The following is a 21,170-nucleotide window of genomic DNA, read 5'->3' as shown; positions in this document are numbered from 1 at the left end:
ACCACCTGTCAGGACCTCAGGAAGGACACTGGAAACACTCAGTAAGAGCATCTGGGAACAACAGAGAAAGGCAACGGTCTAGAAGATTCCGAGAGGCCCTCAGCTGCCCACGGGGACCTGGCACAATAACGGTGTCCGAGAGAATGAAGGGAGGAGGGAGCTGGATGGTCATCCCCGTGGTTTCCTGTCTGGATGGATGAGGAAGTGAGGCCCAGCTCGAATGCTAGCGTAACCTCAAGTGACCCTGAGCACCGTGACAAATCAGCCCTAAAACCACGCGGACATTGGATCCTGCCACAACTCAGGGTAAAAAGAAAACTCTCAGGGTGCTTTGCTAGTCCTGACAACAGGAGAAGACTGTAAACAAGGGGTCTATAGAGTAAAGTAAGACAACAGAACAGGGCCAGGAAGGGTGCGAGGTGGTCTTCGTTGACGTCATTTGCCCACCGACACTGCTAAGTATACAAATGGGGGTATACGAGGTACCTGTGGGTATTCCAAAGATCTCATTTGCCTAAAATTAAGCATCTCTTCTGAAATTTGTTTCACCATTATCGATCTCCTAACTACATTGTTATAGATAACACAAGAATAAACATCAAGTTAGCCCCCGTGAATTATTTCAAATTTCTAATTAATGTAATACGAATCAACAGGTCTCTTAATAAAAAGAGAGGGTATGTCAGTCTTTCCCAAAAGCACGTTCTCATGGGACTCTAGTCCTGAGAAATTCTAAGGAAGTGGGCTCCAAAGACAAGTGTAATAACAGTTATTATAATAACAACATTAGTGACGACAATTCACTCATACACACACACACACACACACACACACCCATTACTTTATACCAAGCACTGTTCAAAGAACCAATATATGCAGACACTTCCCCAGATTCCACGTCCCTTACCCGTACACGACGTACATGGACATTTTACACTCTGACAGGTCAACAGCAAAGGAAGCTCTGCAGCGCCGATGATCTGCTTCCAGCCTAAATCGATGTGACAATGGAAACCTATTCCTTCATAGCGCCCATTAACCACAGCTGTGCGATGCTGAGGTATATGCCCTAACCCATCCCACAAATATGCCTTGAGTACCTTGTTATGCCAAGCCCTGAACGAAGCAAGTACTCGAGAGAGAATAATAGAGAAGTAACTATTCAAGACACACTTGAAAAGAATAAACAAAGGAAGCATGTAATGCAGTCTACGCAACTGGAGGGTATGCTTGGCAAAGATGGTCATGTCAGGCTCTGCTACGGCTGCCTGAGTCCAGGTGACATCGGAGCTCTAGTGCGCATGTCTGCAGGCAGCTGCAAAAGCTTTGAGAACCCCTGTCCCTTGAAATAAAATTTATTTTAGTTACCTTTAGTAAAGATCCTAAATGATGTAAATCGCATCAGAGGCGAAGGAAATTTGTTCGCTGCACGGAAGTTTTCCTGCCTAAATGAATACGCATGAGCACGCCAGTGGGGGCCACCGGGAGGAGTCCCAGTCCCCACGCCTGCACGGACAGGGCTTACTGCCGCGTCCCTCTGGCTGGCCGGCGTGGCTCGGGGCGGAACGGAGGAGTATACTGTGTGCTTCTGGGACTTCACTCTGGACGTTTAACTGCGATGGTGAGCAACTGCAGAATAACAGTAAGTGTGTGTGCCCACGGGCACGTGCCTGTGTGTGTGTTTGCACACGCGCTTCTGTGTACAGACAGGAAGGAGGAAAACGGCCTGCAAAGGTCAGCCTCATGTGAAATGGCAAAGCCAAGGGCAGCTCTCAGCCCGTTTGGGGAACGCAGAGAACGGCAAGAAGGAAATGCGGGTTATAATTGCCATAAGTGTTGGTGCGTGTATTGGATGAAATTTTCACACTTGATCATGTCTATTAGCCGAACGATGGCAATTTCCACATCCCCAATGCAGTAATTGAGAAAGTTAAAACCAAAATGTCAGCTTCCCCATTTCCCTAAATGGTGTCGACGCTCTGACCTTTTCAGCTAGAATCCTTTCTCTTGCTGAATCCCAGCAATTAAGGACCGCCACTCCGGTCGTCCGTCTGGGTCAGACACCGCTCTCTGGGGTCCACTGAACTCCGGAGATCCGACGCGGGCAGGACCTCAGGAAGGCGGTATGCTGAGTATTTGTGAACAGACGCGGGGCTCCCCATCTTTCTCAATGCCAACCCTAGTGCAAGGCATCTGACTCAGTTGTTCTGGGTCTTCAACCTGGGAGGGGACCGCACTGCTGCTGGGGGTAGGATCAGCGTGGCAGCAAGCCGGCCCACAAGCCACTGGGGGTCACACGCAGATACACACAGTCGTCACATAAACTCCTCTTCTATCTTTAAAGACCAAGACTAAGTGCTGTTTTGGTCCCAAAGCCTCCCCACTGGCCCTTCCCCCAAAGCCTCTACTACACACACTCACACACACTCCCACCCCTCCTGGGTGTCTGTTGGCATCTAATTTTAGCCACACGCCATCTGCATCAAAATATCAAGGGGCGCCCAGTGCATTGGCCCAGATCCCTACCATCTAGACTAACAATTCACTTCTTCGTACATCAAAAACATTATTCTACAGCCACTGAAGATTCAAAAGGATATTATTTGACTGAATAAATCTCAACTCATGTAGTTGTTATCTATTCCTATGATCTATATTGTCCCAAAAATGTTTGGTCCATAGGTCTAATGATGGCTGCGTTTTAGAACATTTGTAACTGTGATGCACCATCCCCCCCAAAATGGGGAAGATTCCAGTCCTTGCTGCCGTTACCAAAGTGGGCCTTGGAGACTCAGTCCTCTGTTTACAGAAGAAGTGCCTGCAGGTCTCCCGCAGGGTCCGGGGGAAGAGCTTGCATTTTGCTGCTGGGTTTTCTGGGTTTTCTGGTGCCTGTGTTCTTCAGGGGGAGAAGGGTTATGGTTAGGGTCAGGGTCAGGGTTAGGGTCAGGGTCAGGGTCAGGGCTAGGGTTAGGGTTAGGGTTAGGGTTAGAGTTCGGGTCAGGGTTGGGGTTAGGGTTAGGGTTAGGGTCAGGGTCAGGGTTAGGGTCAGGGTCAGGGTTAGGGTCAGGGTCAGGGTTAGGGTTAGGGTCAGAGTCAGGGTTAGGGTCAGGGTCAGGGTCAGGTTAGGGTTAGGGTTCCACAGCACAGCAGCACCATGCCCACCCACCACATCCTCCGGGGAGCACAGTCCTGGCCAGACTATATTCTGTTTGATACCTTGACACAGAGGAAGAGAGAGAATGGTTTGCATAAAAAGAAGTGAATTTCTAGACATTCCCCGTTAACATTTCCGCCCCTGCCCCAGCGTCAGACCCCGCACCAGAGTCTCTCCTGCACTCCCCCTTACATCTGCACAACTACAAGAATTCGAATTCACTGCCCTTTGTTGCCAACTGCATCACGTTTTGCAACCCACAACCAGACAAGGCCCTTAACAGCCGCCGGGTCTGAGACCGTGGGGGGCTCCTCCTTCTGGCCGCCCAGAAATCTAAATAGGTCTTTGAAAAATTCACCTCCAGCTTTCATTACCACTTTTCTCATTGTTGAGGACGGTCTCATTTTCTCCTTCTCCTCTTCATCTTCACACGGAGTCTGCCCCTCTCGGAATCTTAGCCTCCCAGCGTAAAGAACAAGTCCCACATGCTGCTGCCTCAACATAAAACCACGCATACAGCATAAATGCTACAGCAGATATGTTTCATGTATGGAATCTGATTCTTACACTCTTTGCCGAAGCTTTGTTGTCTGGGAATCCTCTCTGAGAAATTGGGAAGTCTTAACAAAAATGTAAGGAAACCCAGTGACTTCTAACCAGGGTATGAATTGGAGAAAAAGAGCTGTTTGGGTGGGGATGGGCGAGGGGACCTGCAAAGCTGGAAGCTGAGTGATCTTAAGAAGGGGAGATAAGTTAGCAAAAGACCCTTGAATGTCATATAGGGGAGCCCTGTCAGGGTAACTGTAAACATGGATATTTATTTTTATTGGTGCCCCATCCTTCCCTGATCTTGAACAGAATGTTGTGTTTCACCAGACAGTCTTGTCAAATGAATTAGAAACAGAGTCTGGACGTCCTTTCTGTCAAATAGAGTGCATTTCATTTCTAAATGTTCCTGGGTTGTTTCAAAGAGCTCACACTGCTTTTCCTCTTGTTGGCCTGGATCTTGTGGATAATTTATTTAAAAGCCTTAGCTGGCCCTTTATGGCTGGAACCCATTTTAATCTCTAAATTGGCCACTCTTCTCAATTGAATTTAGAAATGAGGAGGCTGGATGTTTCAGACTGTAGCAATGACTTCATCCACTAACCTTGGCCTGGGGGTCTTAGCGAAGCCTGATTCGTGGACAGCATCCCTGACCCAGCTCCTCAGAGTCAGTCCCACAGAGACCGACGGTCTACGTGTCTAGTCATGAGGTTGGGGAGACATCAGCCAAGTAACCCAATTAGTCAGAACATCGTCGTAAAAACACGAATGCAGTGCCGCAGCTATCGCTGCCCTAGCAATTCCAGGGGAACAGGACGAGCCTACGTGACCCCTGCCTGCCCGTTGTTTCCAGTGTACGAAGGGAATGAGACAGTGTCTAGTTAATGTTAATAAATCAGACTATGAGGGCTTCTTAAATGGAAGACTAAACAAAATCCATGCACCGGTGGAGAAAAACTAATCCAGCAGAAAGGACTGAATGGGTGTCTTTGAGCTGAGACTGTAGAACCTACAAATTCTGAGCAAAGTCACTTGCAAAGACAAAAAAACCTTGACCATCCCTGTTCCCACAGATTCAATCACTAGTTCAAGACCCAAGGAGCTTCGGAAACTTAAATAAGACTGCGCACAATTGATGAGCAGGAACTCCAGTCCCATGTTCATTAGTTTTAATTAAAAATAGCTCCCTCTGCTTCTCTCCAAGGGTTTATTGACAGTGTCCCGACCGGCTTGTCCTTGACCTCCCTGCATCATATGCTTTCCTTTCCCAGCTGAGCGATAAAACGCACCTGTGAGCAGCACCTGAGTGGCCCATGAGGGGCAGGAGGAAGCTGGTAAAAGCAGACGCTGTAATTCACGCACGAAGATGAGACCCACGGGGCACGGGAGCCATTTCAGACGATCAGATCATTAGTCACACTTCCATCCTAACACAACACCAAACACCTGGCCCCCGTAATGGGGCCGGAGCCGCAGAAACCAGGAAATGGGAGGGCTGTAAATGAAATGGCTCCCACCGTCCGTCAAACTGCAGGAGGTCCCACCCTCCCGGGACGCGAAGGAAACGAGGAGGAGCGCCTGGGCCGCAGAGGGCTGCTCCTCACCACTGCGACGAGGGGCCTCTGCCCCCGGGGGAGAAGCAGCAATCCTGTCCAACCACAGGTCGGCAGCGTGAAAAGGAAGCGGGCAGGACTCACCGTCTCCTCCCGCGGCCTCGGGAGCCGTGCCCAGGGAGCCCGTCCAGGCCGAAGGTGCCAGCCACCTCTCCAAACGCCTGACATACCCGCAGCCGCTATTCTGTGTGTCAGCATCGTTGTCTGTGACACGGTCGTTCGGATCCATCTTGAGGAAGGGCAGCGGAGAGCATGCATGTCAAGTCTCTCGTGTATGTGAGAGTGTTAACAGTCGGTTTTCCCAAACAGGACCCAAGGGCGTGGGTCTTCAACAACCAAAACACTCATCTGTGCAGCTCGCCAAAGCCCTCGCTCAGAGAGCATGCCCTCCACGTGGCCGTAGGTCTGCGTGTCCCGTCTACGCAGCCTTCCCAGTGGAACTGGTTTTCTCCTGAGCACTCACGCAATGATTCTTAGTGGTGACAGCTGCGGGCTGGGCGACCCCACGTATTTCTGCGGGAGCCACAGTTGTTTGGGAGGTCAGTCATCCGATGGGGCTCATTTTTCACTGGAGACAAAGGCAGTACCAAGGTCCTTGTATGGAATTAGGCTAGTTCCGTAGAGGTGATCATGGGAGCACTGGAGCAGTTTTCTTTAGTTTTTTTTTTTTTTTTTTTTTTAAAGTATGGTAAAAGATTTATATCTCTAAAAATTCATGAAACATTGATCCAGCGGTAAAGCTTTAATGAGATTTGTAAAACAAATGATGAAGCAAAAGTTATGGCTGGTTGAAGGGAACAAAATCCTTACTGAGGGGATATTATTTCAAAATTTAGTATTCCCACTAGAATTCCTCTTAATTAATGAGATGATAGGCCGGTAAGTTTAGAAGGACAGGTAGCACAGAGTCTAATAAAAATAATACTTTTTACTGTGTTTGTTAATTCAGGAAAATTCAAAGAAACTTAACGTGTTTGTTATTAACAGTTTCCAGCTATTGATTAGACATAGAAATTGGGCTCATAATATAAACATTGCTTTGATTACAGGCACTTGGAAAGAGAAATTATAGAAATACAAAAAGGTGCTTTCTTTTCCTTTAGATTGGTAATTTTTTTTGCTTATTTGCTTATTTTTTGCTTTGCCTCCTTCCTCTTCTGACTTCTTACTTTCTTCAGAAAACCAGTGTTTCCTGACTGACATAAATCAATGCAGAGCTTTCTCCGTGGATCATATAATCATGGCACAAGCTAACATATGTATATTCATCTAAAATGCTGTTTGATTTAACTGATTTAAAACTTTTCCCTGCATCTGGTTTCTTTCACTTAATGTTGCCTCTGGAATTCTCTGTCCACACAGATAGAATTCCTTCCATTTAAGAGCTACAAAGTGTCTTCTGGTGTGGGATGGAAATTCTAGTAAGTGGGCTCCCCAAAATATCGCCACATGGATTTGTTGCTGAGGCAAAGCCGAGCTTATCTCCCAGTGGGTGAGGCAAAGGCCGGCCACACAGAGCCCTGCAGCACCTCAGAGAGGAAGCAGGGATGTTGGGAAGGATAGCTGCTGAGATTCCAAAGTCTAGCTAAAGGCGAGTCATTCGATTCGGAGGCTTGGTTAGGTTGGATAAGGACAAGAAAATAATAATTTTCTGTTTCCAATTCTTACAAAATAGCTTCTCTTTCATCAGCTTCATGGGAGTCTAACTGACCTACAATAAAATTCCAATAAAATGGAATTCCCTGTCATTTGGGAGTTAAATTATAATCCTCCAAGCTGGAAACACAACAAATTCTTGCGACTATGAGAATTGTACCATTTCAGAAATGAAAGGCTTCTGTCAGTCCTAAAAAATAATCAAACCATGTTCCAAAGAAATATGGTTTTGAAACCCACTACAGAAGGCAGTTCTGGGAAATTCATTTGCAGATGAGCAAAGGGGCCCAGAGGTTTGCTCCTGTCCCATCTTTAGCCGCATTTACAGTTTTCCCAGACTTCCACCAGTGAGGAACGAGACTTCTCAGAGACGCCCCTGCAGCCTCAACGATTTCAGTAAATTTCCTCAGCAATGTTGGCTGAGCACATTTTTTTATCCTGCGGTGGGTAATTTTATGTAAAAAAAGTTTACAAGCTCCCATTTGAAGTTTTCTTACTCTGGAGCTGATCGCTTACATTCTGCAATAGCCTCTCTGCTGCTCTCCAAAGACTGAGTTTCTGGGGGGCAGCAGAACGGTTCAGATCTCACCGTCTGACAGTAGCAAGAAGCCAGGGCATGTCCTTCAGCCTCCAGGTGACTCCTTTTTGCACAGGCGCCTACTGTTACAACAACCTCTGAGCACACCGACCTTCGTCAACTTTGCTGACCGTCCTTACCCGGGGTTCCCATGGAGGACAAGAATGATCTTTGTTTATGAAGCATCCAAAAATCACGAACGTTCCCAAAAGCCTAACTACTTCCAGTGAATGTATCAACCTTCTTATTTCTATTCTGCCCATCTGAGCAGATTTTGCCTCTGATAAGTTGTCTCTTTCCAGGGTGAAGCGAGTTTTGTTTCAGCTTAACTCAGCTGATATCTTCCTGTGTCTGTCTTAAGATCCAACCTATCAATGACCAAGAGTAACTTTTTTGTTTCTAAAGGGGCTTCTAATAAATATATTAGAGATATAAACATTCACAAATAGAGATGAGGGAGTCATGATTTCCCCCTTCTTCCTGCTAATGGGATAAAAGGAGTAGAAGTCGAAGGCTTAATCAATAGATACACGAGGACTTGGAAAAAGTAGCAGGACTGAGACGGAAGCCTAGTTGTGGGGCTACGCTGTGTCTTGTTAGGAGCAACGAAGGTGGAATAAACACCCTGACGGACCGCAGAACCGAAGGAGAGGCCCCCCTCCCCGAGCCCCGTCAGTCAGCAGAGCCTTCCCAGCCCAGCCGCCCCAGCCTCGCTCACACGCTGTGTGGGCAGGATTCACCAGCAGCTGAAGAGAAAAGCTGTAGGAAGCTCTTGGCCACCGATGATTCCTTTGCATCTGAGTCACAACACGAAGGACTGGTCTGCTGGGTAAAAACGTAGACATGATTACATGGGTACAGAGTGGGAGTTGATAAAGGGCTAATTTTAACTCACAGAAAGCCCATCAGTGTGTAGGGTTCTGCGAGAGGTCCGCTGACGAAGGACCTGGTCATTTAATATTGTAGTGTGACAATTTCAGTGACGTTGGGAACCCATTGTCCCCAGTAACAAGTGAGACCCAGAGAACTTCTTAACTGTGCCTTAGTTACTGGCCAGGGAAAGTGTTGAAGGTTCTGCACCCTGTGATAAGTTAGGGGTTTACCTTCTTAGGATAAAACATGCCCCGGGTAATAAAATTGACTGACAAAATCACACCTTCAGTTTGGAACCCTTCTGCCCTTTCTGAGCTAAAACAGAAAGCAGATAGATGGACATGTCTTAAAACACAACAAAGGTTATCTACATATTGGATAGGAATGCAACCAAGGAGAAATGGGAGGTCTCCGGGTCAAGGTTAAGCAGGCAATGCCTCAGTAGGCCCCTGGGGCACCACGGTCCAGGTACAGTGTTGATTTTCCAAAGAGAACCAGACAAATATTTACTACGCTGCTATCAGAGAGCGGGAAAGAAAGGAGTGCAACGCACAATTAGGAAAGACGGACTCTCAGTAGGCAGCAGAGACAAGCCACGGGGAAGGCGGGGAAGACCGTTCTGTGTGTGGTCCTCGCGGTACCGGTCTGCGTTCGCCTGTGCGCGGTCTGGCTCCCGGCTGTTGCTGACGCTGTCGCTGTCTGTGATGCGTTACTAGGGAGACGGGAGTGTCACCAGGGCTGCTCTAAGGTGTGACGCGTCCTTAGCAGATATACGGTTTACACACATTTTTCTCATTTTCCATATTTCCAACCAGCTCACACACACACAAGCCAAAAGGCACTCGTAGCTGTAAGTGTTCCCCACGAGGCAAACTTTCTTAGGTCTTCGGGAATTCCGGCTTAGTTCTTTTGTAAAATATTATTACAATATTCGTTAATCAAAACAATAGTAACTTTTCCACATGAGATGTCTGCTTAAGTCTAAGCGTTAGTGTGGAAAGAAAGGCGAAAGGAGGAGAGTGTTCACAGTAAGTAATAATTTTGAGTGCGGAACTAATGGAAGGCCTATTGTTAGATAAGCTGGCTATATAAATACAGGAGCCCTTACAGTTCAAGTCATTAAATAGCCAGATGAGAAGTGAGAATTTGTATTAACTTCCCATGATGCAAAGTGAACATTTCAAAAAAGCGATCATTCTTGTGTCTAATGAGTAAAACCACAAAACCAGCCAAGCCTGCAACCGGTCCTGAACTCTGCCCTGTGGCTGGTCTGAGCTGAGAGCCACCAAGGCCTCCAGATTAGGTTGAAAGGCTCGGTTCTCAGTGAAGACAGGGGACACTTGGGTATTTGGGGAAAGGTGTGGACGGCTGCCTCTGACCAGGGAAGTCAGTACCTGCCCATTGTGCTGTTCTCAGCCGAATCTGTTATACGTGGACCAGAAGTTGTCGAGCGAAGCTGTATTACAGTACGTCCTTTCAAAACCCCAGAACCTAGTGGGGATGATCACTGCTCTCCAGCTAACCCGTACCATACCGTAAATGTGGGTTCTCAAACGCCGCGTTTTCTTAAAACCAGGCCCGCCCTGCAGTGGGCTGTGCGTGGCAGCTGACCACAGAGACAGTGCTGCAAAGAGGAAGAGCAAGGGGCCGGCCTGTCCCCGGGTGCAGCTCCGGGTCCCGGGCTTGGAGGAGTGTGTGGGGCCTGGGAAGGGTCCTGACCCGAGCAGGCACGATGATGAGTTCACGGAAGCAAAGACCCTCGAGGGAAAGTCCGTGGACTCGAGCTTATTTAACTTGGAACACAGGGGACAAGGCCCTTCTTGTTCATGATCTTTAAAGATATGCACTTTAGGGGAAAGGTTTACAGGACAATAGGAAGTGAAAAGAAGAACGTAGCAGATGATCGTGGCTTGGCACAGCTACACGTAAGCGAGGAAAACGGTGGATACGGTGGTGAGTGTCTGATAAAAGGTGTTTCTGTTGAAAACTTCCTCTAATGTTATTATAGGACATCACCTTGAGGACTATTGTAATTACATATAAAAATGCAATATAATAATAATGTTACATGTAATATGTAAACTCCTGACGGGAAAAGGTGAGGCAGCTCCATGTCTAGGCAGCGTGACCGAGACAATCTAACAGGAAAGAGAGAATCTTCTCCCCTCCTTTTCAAGGCCCCGCCCTTCCTGACTCTGCTGCCATGTACACCCTGTTTGCCCCAAGGACCCCAGCAGCATTCGTCCCCTGGGGGAGTGGGGACACCATGAACCTTCACTTCTGGCTGATCGACGAAGATGAGCTGACCACTTACTATACGCCAGACTCTGTGCTGGGTCCTCGGAGGGTCACTGGGACAAGACACCTTCACCCTGCCCTCCCTGCCTGCCCACAGGGAGAGAGAGATGGAGCCGGAGGGTTGGAAGGGGACACCGGAGAGCTACGCAGGGGCCCAGCATGGAGTCCTTGGACTTGACCACGTGTGGCTGGCACTGTGTTCTATGTTTGGGAGGAACAGAAGGCGTGTTAAAGCAACGCCATTGCATATTCAGACACGGACCTTCACAGGGGGCTGACACTTCCTACAGATGATCAAACATAAAGATATCAAGCATAATTAGAATAATTTTAAACCTGTGACAAAGACCTTTATAATTCTAAGAATGACCATCAAGAGATACCATGAGATGGCTCTTCCCAGACCCTTATTATGTCATTACAGCCAAAGGGTAATATGTGCACACACTTCAAAATGCTCAGCTGCACGATCAGAGTCGACGGAAACTAGTCTTCCCTCCACGCCCAGCGCAAGCGCCGGCGCCTCCAGTCTCTTAGGAAGCATTCATTGCAAAGAAATAGTGACTCCCTCTGTCTCTCTGTCTCTCTCTCTGTTTCTCTCTCTCTCTCTCTCTCTCTCTCACATACACTTTTCTTACAAAGGTGGTGACACTAAACAAGCTGTTCTGTCACCTCTTTATTATAATATTTTGTGGAGACCACTCTCATCTGTACATGCAGAACTGCTTCCTTATTTTTAAGAAATGTTCAGTTTTCTGTTATGCGGATGTATCATCACTTACTTAACCAGTTTCCTGTGTTCTGATTGATGGACTTTGATGACACCCTTCTGCCGCCACAGAGAAGTGCGGCCATAAATATCCTGGCACACGTGTCATTTTGCATGAGGATGAGTGTCACATAAATTGCCAGAAGTTGGAACTGCCGAACTATCAGTTCCTAAAAAGGTATGTGTGTTTTAAATGTTGATAGATGTTGACTGTTTGTGTCTTATAAAAGTTGCACAAGTATATACTCTCCAAAGCCATTAGCGCCTGTTTCTCTGCATCATTGCAAAGTCCCGGTGATGCAACACTTCTCGGTCATTGTCAACATGACAGGTGAAAAATGTCATTTCATTTTAGATTTATTTTGATTTCTCTTTTAGTTGTGAAAATTTTATTTATTTATTTATTTATTTATTTATAGAAAGAGGGGAAGGGAGGGAGAAAGAGAGGGGGCAAAACATCCATGTGTGGTTGCCTCTCACGTGCCCCCAACTGGGGACCTGGCCCGCAACCCAGGCCTCTGCCCTGACTGGGAATCGAACTGGCCACCCTTTGGTTCACAGGGTGGTGCTCAATCCACTGAGCCACCCCAGCCAGGGCTGTTTTGAATATCTCTTATTGTTGACCGTTTTTTCCTATGTTTAAGGGCCACTTGGTTGTTTCCACTGTAACAGATTTTTCCAATGGGCTGGTGATAACTTTCCTATGTATTTGTAGGGCCCTTCATGTCCTAAGGAAATTAAGCTCTTGATAAAATGAGTTGCAATAGTTTTGTTCAATTTTTATTTATCTTTTGATTTTATTGTTAATATTTTTTCATGTATAAATTCTTTAGTTTTTGTAACCAAATTTATAAGGCATATATATATATATATGTGTGTGTGTGTGTGTGGCTTATGGATTTGGGGTCAAATTTATAAACCTTCCTGTGCCAAGATTTTTTAAAATTATCCCATGTCATCTTCTTGTACATATAATTATTTTCATCATGAACTTATTTGGATGTAAAACAGGAAATCCACATTAATTTTTTCCAGATGTTTGACTATAATTGCTCTAATACATTTCATTTAATGTCGACATTTTTCCCACATATCTGAAATCTCATCTTTATAATATACAAAATACCTAGTGTGTTTGGGCCTATTTTGGTTATATTGATCTATTTATAAAGTAGATCATATTATTTTAAATATAGGAAGTATATCCTATCTTTATTCTCCTATTTCAAAATTTCCTGGCTAAATTTGTATGTTTACTTTTCCACAGAAATTTTAAAATCAGCTTATCTGGCTCTAAAAGAAAGCGCCCATCAGTATTCTTATTTTGATTTCATTAAATGTATACACTCATCTGTAGCAAACTAAAGCTTTATGATACCGAGCCTTCCTATCGGAAACAGAGTAAATTTTCATTTGCACAAAACTGACTTTGTGCCTTTTAGTACAGTTTTAAAATATTTTTTATGTAGATCACATGGAACTCTTGTTAAAATTATGTCTATGTATTGAATCTTTTCAGAGGCTATTGTGAGGTCCCCTCTTCCCCTCTGTTCCAATTTAGTGCAAGAGACTGTCGGTCCCTGTAGTTACTTTTGTGCCCGGCACCTTACCTGTAGTTCTTCCGCTGGTTCTCCTGGGAGTCTGAGTTCACAGTCAAGTCATGTGCACATAAAGGTGACGTTACCTCTCTTTTCCTGTTGTCACATGTCCCTCCCTCCTGCCCTCCCCGCCTCCTTATCTCTGGCTAGCACCTTTGAAACAATGACAGGTAGATGAACTTTGTAATTGCTCCTCATTTTACTAGAATATGTCTGCTGCTGACTTCTGAGATGACATGGATGAGGTGATATAAATATTATTTCTCTATTCCCTTTTTAATTACAAATGTACATTGACTATTAGTAAAGCCTTCTCGGCACATTCAGAAATGATCTTACGATTTTTCTCTAAACTTCTTAAAATGGCAAATTCAATTATCACTTTAAACTACCCTTGAATTCCTGAAAAAACTTCATTTGGCTTACTTTATGTTTTTATGGCGCTGCCGGGTTGTAGACCTCATATAGCGCACCTACAAACATTATTGCGTCTACATTTTCTTCTAGTCCCCCCTTTTTGTTACGGTTGGCAAACATGACTAAGTACATACAACGAATTCAGAAGCTCTAGAATTCCTTACTGATGTTGGCATTATATATTTCATAAGGGTTTGGTAGAATTTCCCTGTAAAATAAGCTGGGCCTGATGCCTTTCTCAAAAGGCAACTCTTTCCAGCTTTCTACATCTTAGCTGCAATCACTGGTCTCTCTAAGTGTCCCCTTCCCTGTGGGAGAAGGGGTGCGCGGGGGGTGGGGGTAGCAATGGGGGGAAAAGTGGGACAACTGTAATAGAAAAACAATAAATAATTTTTTTAAGTTTCCTTTTCAAGGGAAGTTGTTTTTGGAAAATAACTTGTTTCAATGTCTGAATTATTTATGTAGCAATACGCACAGTAATGTATTTGTTTACTTGATTAATGTTTTAAGATACGAACGCTGTTTTCTTCAGTAGCTGGGGGTCCTGTCAGTTACTCCCCGGACTCTCTGAAGTGACGGTGTTGGTTTTGTTTAGTACCTTTACCCCGAAGTCTGACATAAAATCATGGCCTCTGGGGGGTCTTCTTGTTTGCGTTCGGTAGAAATGTACTTATTCTTTCATTGGCCCCACTCCTGGTTTTCCCCACTTTGCCTGTCTCTGGAGCACATTCCTCTCTACGCAGCACTGGGTGTTGCCAGTGTGGCGTCCAAGACCAGTATGAACGTTTCTGTTCTGAACCACATTTTGTTGAGGTTCCCCCCAAAATATTTTTTATGTTCAATAAACTTACTAGGCTATATCTAGTATATAAATTTGTGTCAATTTCTCCTGGAACTCCACTTGTTCTTTCAATCTGTAGAATTTAGGGTTATTTTTTAATTTATGAAATATCTTCTTGCATTTTTTTATTATATTTTTTCTATTCTATTATTTTGGCTTGCTCCTCTATGGACCCCAGTTATTCACATGTTGAATATCAATTGTTTATCTTCTCTCCTGTATTTGTTAACATTGTGTAATATCCTTCGGGCTGCTTCCAATAAAAACCCTCATTACAGCGATAGTTTTCTTTCCTTTTTGTTTTCTTTCCTGAAGCTCTTCCAGTTTCTCTCTCTCTCTCACGTCCTCTTTCTCCCTTCAGTCCTTGAATCGTCACTTCTACTCCAGTTCAGCAGAGATTATTGCTTCGATTGTTTAATTCTTGTTTTTGCCTTTATTTTTAAATCCACGGTGTTTGTTTATTGTCATAACTTTACGCTGCTTTATGATAACATTTTACTTTTTTTCTGGCAATGTTTTCCACTTCCCTGTATCCGTCTTCCTTACAACATCTGTGCACAGGAAGGCGTGGTGTTCTCAGGCCTTGACCCCCCCCCGCCCCCCCGCAATGACCACGCATTACAGAGGGTCGGGGGCGGCCCTCCGATGGGCCTGGGTACTCCCAGGACGCACCAAGAGTTCTTAGCCGTTGGCGCTCCCCCCACAACGGAGATGTAGAAGTCGTTTCCTGAAAACAAGGCCACTCGTCGTGATTTCTCCTTCATTCCCGCCTTCCTCGGTTTTCCTCTGCGCACATGGTTTGGGGACGCGCCCTTCCCCACGAGAAGGACGCCGCCGTCGCTGCTCCGTGCGCTCCCGAGGCCTCAGAGGACCTGCCGCGCCAGCTACCCGCGCCCACGGGGCCCTCGCTCCGCGTGTCCTCGCCCACCGCTCACCTGCGCGGAGCTCCGGGTCACTCATGCCTCAGTGTCACCCGTGCGTGCGCGCGCGCGTGTGTGCACATGCGTGTGTCCCCTGGTCTCCTCATCGCCTTTACGAGGCTTCTTCCAGGAGAGGCGGCACCCACTCCGGGACCCGTTACAAGGACGGCCCCGCCCCACCCCCCACGGGTCTTTTAAATCTCAGTTCTCGGCGCTGCACAGACGCTGGGACGCGCGCCACCCCACGGGGTGTGAACGCGGGGCGCTGGGCACCCTGTGCTGTGACCCGGCGAAGCCTGAAGTGACAGCAGACCGTGGACGGGCGTCCAAAGTCATGCCCAGAGAAGTCAACAGCTGAGTTTCAACAAATCCGGATGCGATCCAACTCCTGTCCTGGCGTCAGCAATTTACCTCGGTTTCTAGGCGAAGCCCCCGCGACAGCTGTTTCGGACCCCCGCGCTGGCCCGGAGCCTTTCCCACAAGTGACCCTCGCAGCTGGGAGCCTCCCACAGGCTCTCCTTTCACACCAGCTGTTTCCTAAAGCATTTGTCCGTCTGCCCAGGGCTTTCTAGAGCCAGGACGGGGGCTGCCGGAGCCAGTCTGCCACCGCCGAGGCCCAGGACAGCTGCCAGCCCGGGCCGCGACGGTCTGAGGCCGGCCCCGATGGTGTCGCCTTACCGGCAGCTGTTTTACCCGATCCCAGCAGGCCCTCTGCGTAATTCCCTGGGTGTTTAAGAAAGGAAGGGAGGAAAGAGAGAGACAGAGAGAGAAAGAGAGAGAAAAAGAAAGAGAGAGAGAGAGAGAGAGAAAGAAAGAGAGAAAGAAAGAAAGAAAGAAAGAAAGAAAGAAAGAAAGAAAGAAAGAAAGAAAGAGAGAGAGAGAGAGAGAGAGAGAGAGAGAGAGAGAGAGAGAGAGGGAGGGAGGGAGGGAGGGAGGGAGGAAGGAAGGAAGGAAGGAAGGAAGGAAGGAAGGAAGGAAGGAAAAAGAAAGGAAGGAAGGAAGGAAGGAAGGAAGGAGGAAGGAGGAAGGAGCAGGAAAGGACTTCCTTTCTACGACAGATGAGAACACACGGGCTCTGATTGCTCGAGGATGACTCCAACAGCAGAAACAAACGCAGGGAGCAAATACGCTGTGCAAAACTGGTTTCTCATTAGGGCAAAGATTTTAAAAATAGACTGGAAAATAGCATGCTTCTGCAAAATATCACTTGTTTCGGGATCTAAACATTCTCCTGCCTTAGGATCCTCACGGTGGTTGAATTGCTAAAAGTTACGAATATTCCCGTTTAATAAACAAAGGACCAGAGCACTGATCACCGCAGGTGGGAAAAGGCAGTACCAAGGGCATTAGGGGGGTGTTTGGGACAATGAGCTATTTTACCACAAAGGGGGAGAGAGGTCTTGATTAGCCGAGTCCTGATAATTAAGGGTGACCTTCCCTGAGGGAAACTTACCCGATTTACCCAAGAGTCGATAATGAGAAGTCGTCTTACCCGAGAAGGGTGCGTGGGAAGTGAAGGGGCTCTTCAAGGAGCCCCGGCGCACTGGGAAGGTGGTTTTGACTGCACTTTACTTTGTGAGACCTGTATAATAACGTCTGGTTTCTTTTCGTGAGTGTGTTTGCTCGGGCCCTCTGAAGGCGCTCTTTTTCAGAGAGTGGCTTACTCACCCCCTACCCTCCTAAAGGGCAAAACAGTGTGAAGAAGACTTCCTATCACAAATGCGTTCGCAGTTTAAAAAAAAACCCAAAGGTCCTAAAAAGAATCACTGAGCTGTAACTTAACCAAACACAAAATTCTGTGACTTTCCAAGTAGTAATGTTGTTTTTTTTTAATATGCTCCAAATCTAATTGGTTTTTATTGGTGACTTGATAGAATATTTTTCTGCTTATTGTAGTCACTCTCTCCAGTGAAGTACAAACAGGATTCATACGATCAGAATTTTCTCAGCCACCAAGCTCCATGTGAACTCATCCAAACTCAGAGCCCTGGGCCTTTTCAAATTACAGAAAAGCTGCACTTTACTCCTGTTAAGGCAAAACTTACAATAACAGTATTTGTCAAGACAGATGATAGAAAATAGGTGAGAGAGAGAATAGATACATGCATACACACACACACACACATACACACACACACACACATACACACACACACACAGACAGATACATAGGTAGAGAGAGAGAGAGACACGGGACGGGCTGCCAGACCGAAACATTGTTGTGCTGCTGTCAGACAGGAAGTCGTCGGGCTTTGGGGCCAGAAACCCCACAGGGCCCTGTCCAGACCCTGCCCCATCCCACCCGATCCAGCTGGGAGGCCGAGAGAGCAGAGCCTCTGGGAACTCGGCCGTCCTGTCCGCCTAGATGGTGACAGGTGGGGCCCAGCGCCCAGTCCCCCCGCCGGCAGTGCGGTCTCCCGCTGCCCTCGTCTGCCCCTCGGTAGGCGCGCTGGGGTCTGGTGTCGCTGCTGGTACGCCCCCTTCCTGCAGGGCCCGGTCCCTCCTTAGCAGCTCCTCCTTCCTCTTGCTCCAGGCACTCGTCCCTGGCGCCAGCTCTCCACCCGCAAGCTCACTGGTGCCTCACAGTGCCAGCCACACGTCACGACCCGCAGGCTGCTGCCTGCTCCATCTGAGCATCCCCGAGGACAAGAAGGACCATGGAAGGGCGTTTGCGGGGCTGCCTCCTCACCCAGAGATGCCTGTCCTCTGCTCCTCCAGCCAGGCCTGGGGTTCCCTTTCTCATTCAGCCTTGCTCCTCCGAGCTCCTCACCTCCTCCTCCGCCTCCTCTGCATCTAATATTGTTATGGTCAGAGGGATCCCAGGAAATCACTTCCAAAAAAGTTTGAGGTTTATCCCCATGCTCCAGTGGGCTTCTCTCTGCATCCAAACGTGTTCTCTTTGATCCTTTGTTTTCTTATACCCTCTGTAAACGGTCTCACTCATCCCTGTCCTTGCCTGTTACCATATTATCACACCTGACGCTGCATCTAGCTTTCTTCTTGTTCTGTCCTCGCACACAGCTGCAGCGTTTGGTTCCAGGGACAGCTGCACACGGCTGCCAGTGACATGATTGCTAAAGTAGCTTTTATTAACTCCCCCTAATGGCTTCATAATGTTAGCGAAACTACCTGAGAGCTGGGTGTCAGAAAAGCCGCTGAGAACTGTTGATACAAATGCCATAAAACCCTGTGCTGAGCCTGCTGGTTCTGTGACATTTCCGTCTGCGAAAAAGTAGGTAACAATTCTACCGCCTAACTTGCGATGTTGGAAGTTAAGAAAGAACGTCTTACCTCCCCCGACATACTCTTTCCATGTCACGTTGTATGATGTGCGTCCGGACCCCCGGAGCTAAGACAGACAGACCACCCCTCCCACTCGCTAAGCCAGGGGCAGGGAAGCTTTATCTGCAAAGACCCAGACGGTCAACGTTCCAGGCTTCACGGGCCCTGAGGTCCCTGCTGCAAGGACACGGTTCATTGTGGTGAGAGGAGGCAGTGCGCACCGTGCATACAGGAGGGACCTGCCTGAGTTCTGACAAGGCTTGTGGACAAAACCAGGCAGCGGGTCTGAGTTAGCCCACCGGCCATAGATGGCAGAGCCCTGCTCTGAACCAGCACAGCTTCAGAATCAGAGAGCACCCGACCTGGAGAGAGGCGACAGGTGTCCGCTAACCAGTTCGCGAGAGCTGTGGGGAACACATTTACCCACACGCTCGGAGGCAACTGCAGGCTCAAGGATAAGACCCCGTGAAAGTTATTGGAGATTAAATTTTTAAAAAATATCAAAGGAGAGCAGTGGAGGACAAGCTGAGCATGAAGGAGACTACAGATGTGCCACACAAGCATCTGTGTGCACAGCCTGCTGAGCCCGGAGCAGAGAGTTCATTAGGCCACCGCTGCTAACCCCTTCAGAGGAGAATCCATAAAGGGGCGTAGGCGTGGAGTCCTGCCCCCCATCGATGAAGATCTGAATAGTTACAGAGCCAAGGAGGGATACCTGGATGTTTGTGGACGTTTAATTCACCTCTGTGAGGCTGCTTCTCCTGGTCACGTGATTTTAAAAAGTCATACCTTCATCCTCATCACTATCCTCATCATCATCATTTTCATCACCCTCATCATTTTCATCCTCCACCTGCCCTCATTATCATCCTCCTCGTCATCTTCATCCTCCTTGTCATCATCTTCATCCTTAGCATCATCCTCATGATGATCTTCATGATACTCATCATCTTTATCATCATCTTCATGATCACCATCCTCCTCAGTTTCTTCATTTTCATCCTCATATCATCATCTTCATGATCGTCCACATTATCTTCATCATCTTCATGATTGTCCACATTATCTTCATCATCTTCATCCTCACAATTACCTTCACCATCATCTTCATTATTTTCATGGTTAACCCTCATCACTCTCCTCATCATCAATATTTTTAACTGTCACCCTATGTTAAAGCACTATGGTCAACACTCACATGTTGTACTTAGTTAATCTTCTCACGCCCCCTGTGAAATGGGGGCACATGAGGCGATTCTCATTCTGCAGACAGGAGGCCGAGACCCGGTGGTTAGTAACCTGACCGCAGTCACATGACCAGAAAGCTGCAAAGCCCAGCTTCGAACCCTGGCCTCTATAATCTGAAGCCCACTCTCTAACTAATAAGCTAAGACATCGCTCCTGTACTTTGCAATATGGCATATGAACGCTGCTCAGAAATGCCTGTGACTACAATCCCTCATCAGCACCCGGGCCCACTGTGAGCATGTTATTAGTAGCACAAATAGCTGCAGATTCAAAATGACACCAGCAACGTCACCCTTGCCAGGCCCCCTGCACAGAGGTGAAGGGTTAACAAGCTGAGCCACGGGGCCTGGAGCAGACGCACTCAGAGAGCAGCTGGGAAGACCTGCTGCCCTTACGCTTTTAATGCATATGGATAGCATCACCCTCCCAGCCCTCCGCATCTGCGGCTGCATGTTTTTCCACCCAAGGGGACTGCGGGAGAAGCCAGCTGGAGGGCACACTGGCTCCACTCTGAACGGCCAGCCCTCTTCTCAGAAACGGCCCTGGTACTGGACACAGGCTGCTCCTCAGGTGATCAATCACAGAGGCTGCATTATTCCGTGACCACCGGAAAAAAACTCAGTTCAAAACAAAACTTGCAAAAAGACTGCCCATTCCCTGGAATTTGCATAAGGCTGGGTTTCCTCCATCGGGCAAAACCATCGTGGGAGCTGTGGTCTTCCTAGCGGCTCCTGGTCATTACAAACGCACCGCGATGGGAAGCAGCCGAGAGAAACACCTTTGTTTGTGATGAGAGGGGTCTTATTCGCATGAGATGCCTTTTGGAATTACCTGGGGCCCGGCTACATTTCAAAGATGAACAAGCACCTCTTGTCCAGCTGGACCTACCGCACAGGGTGCAGCTGCCCCAGCCTTGATTCTCTCAGGCTCCCCAAAGGCCAGGTGATGCCCTCAGGACTCGAGTAAGTTTGGCAGGGAAGTAAGAGGGAAAACCCAAGTACAGAGGGAGGCTGTTCACGTCGGACATACATCATCATTTCCCGCCATGACAGCTCTACTTGCGAAACCACCACACATTGAGGGAAAGGCCACAAAGAAGATTTTCTGGGCAAGACAATGAAGCGGCACTGAAGAAGCAATATACTTAGTCATTTTCCTGCGCTCTCAAAAAACGAACATCGCCACCCCCTCCTGTCTCGGGTTTTGAGTGTAAATTAGCTCACCGAAGGGGCGTTGCTCAACGTGCTCAAAATCAGTAATCTGTGGAGACTTGACTATAAAAAAGATCTTCAGGAGAATTTTAGATTCGTGACTTGAAATATGAAGGTTTGGAAATACAGGGTAATTGACGGTTTCGATTTACAGAATGTGGCTGCCG

This window comes from Furipterus horrens, unplaced genomic scaffold (genome assembly GCF_987537825.1).
Source record: "Furipterus horrens unplaced genomic scaffold, mFurHor1.1.pri manual_scaffold_6, whole genome shotgun sequence".
Taxonomy (NCBI): Eukaryota; Metazoa; Chordata; class Mammalia; order Chiroptera; family Furipteridae; genus Furipterus; species Furipterus horrens.
The sequence above is the reverse complement of the archived record's forward strand: the minus strand, read 5'-3'. Positions refer to the sequence as shown.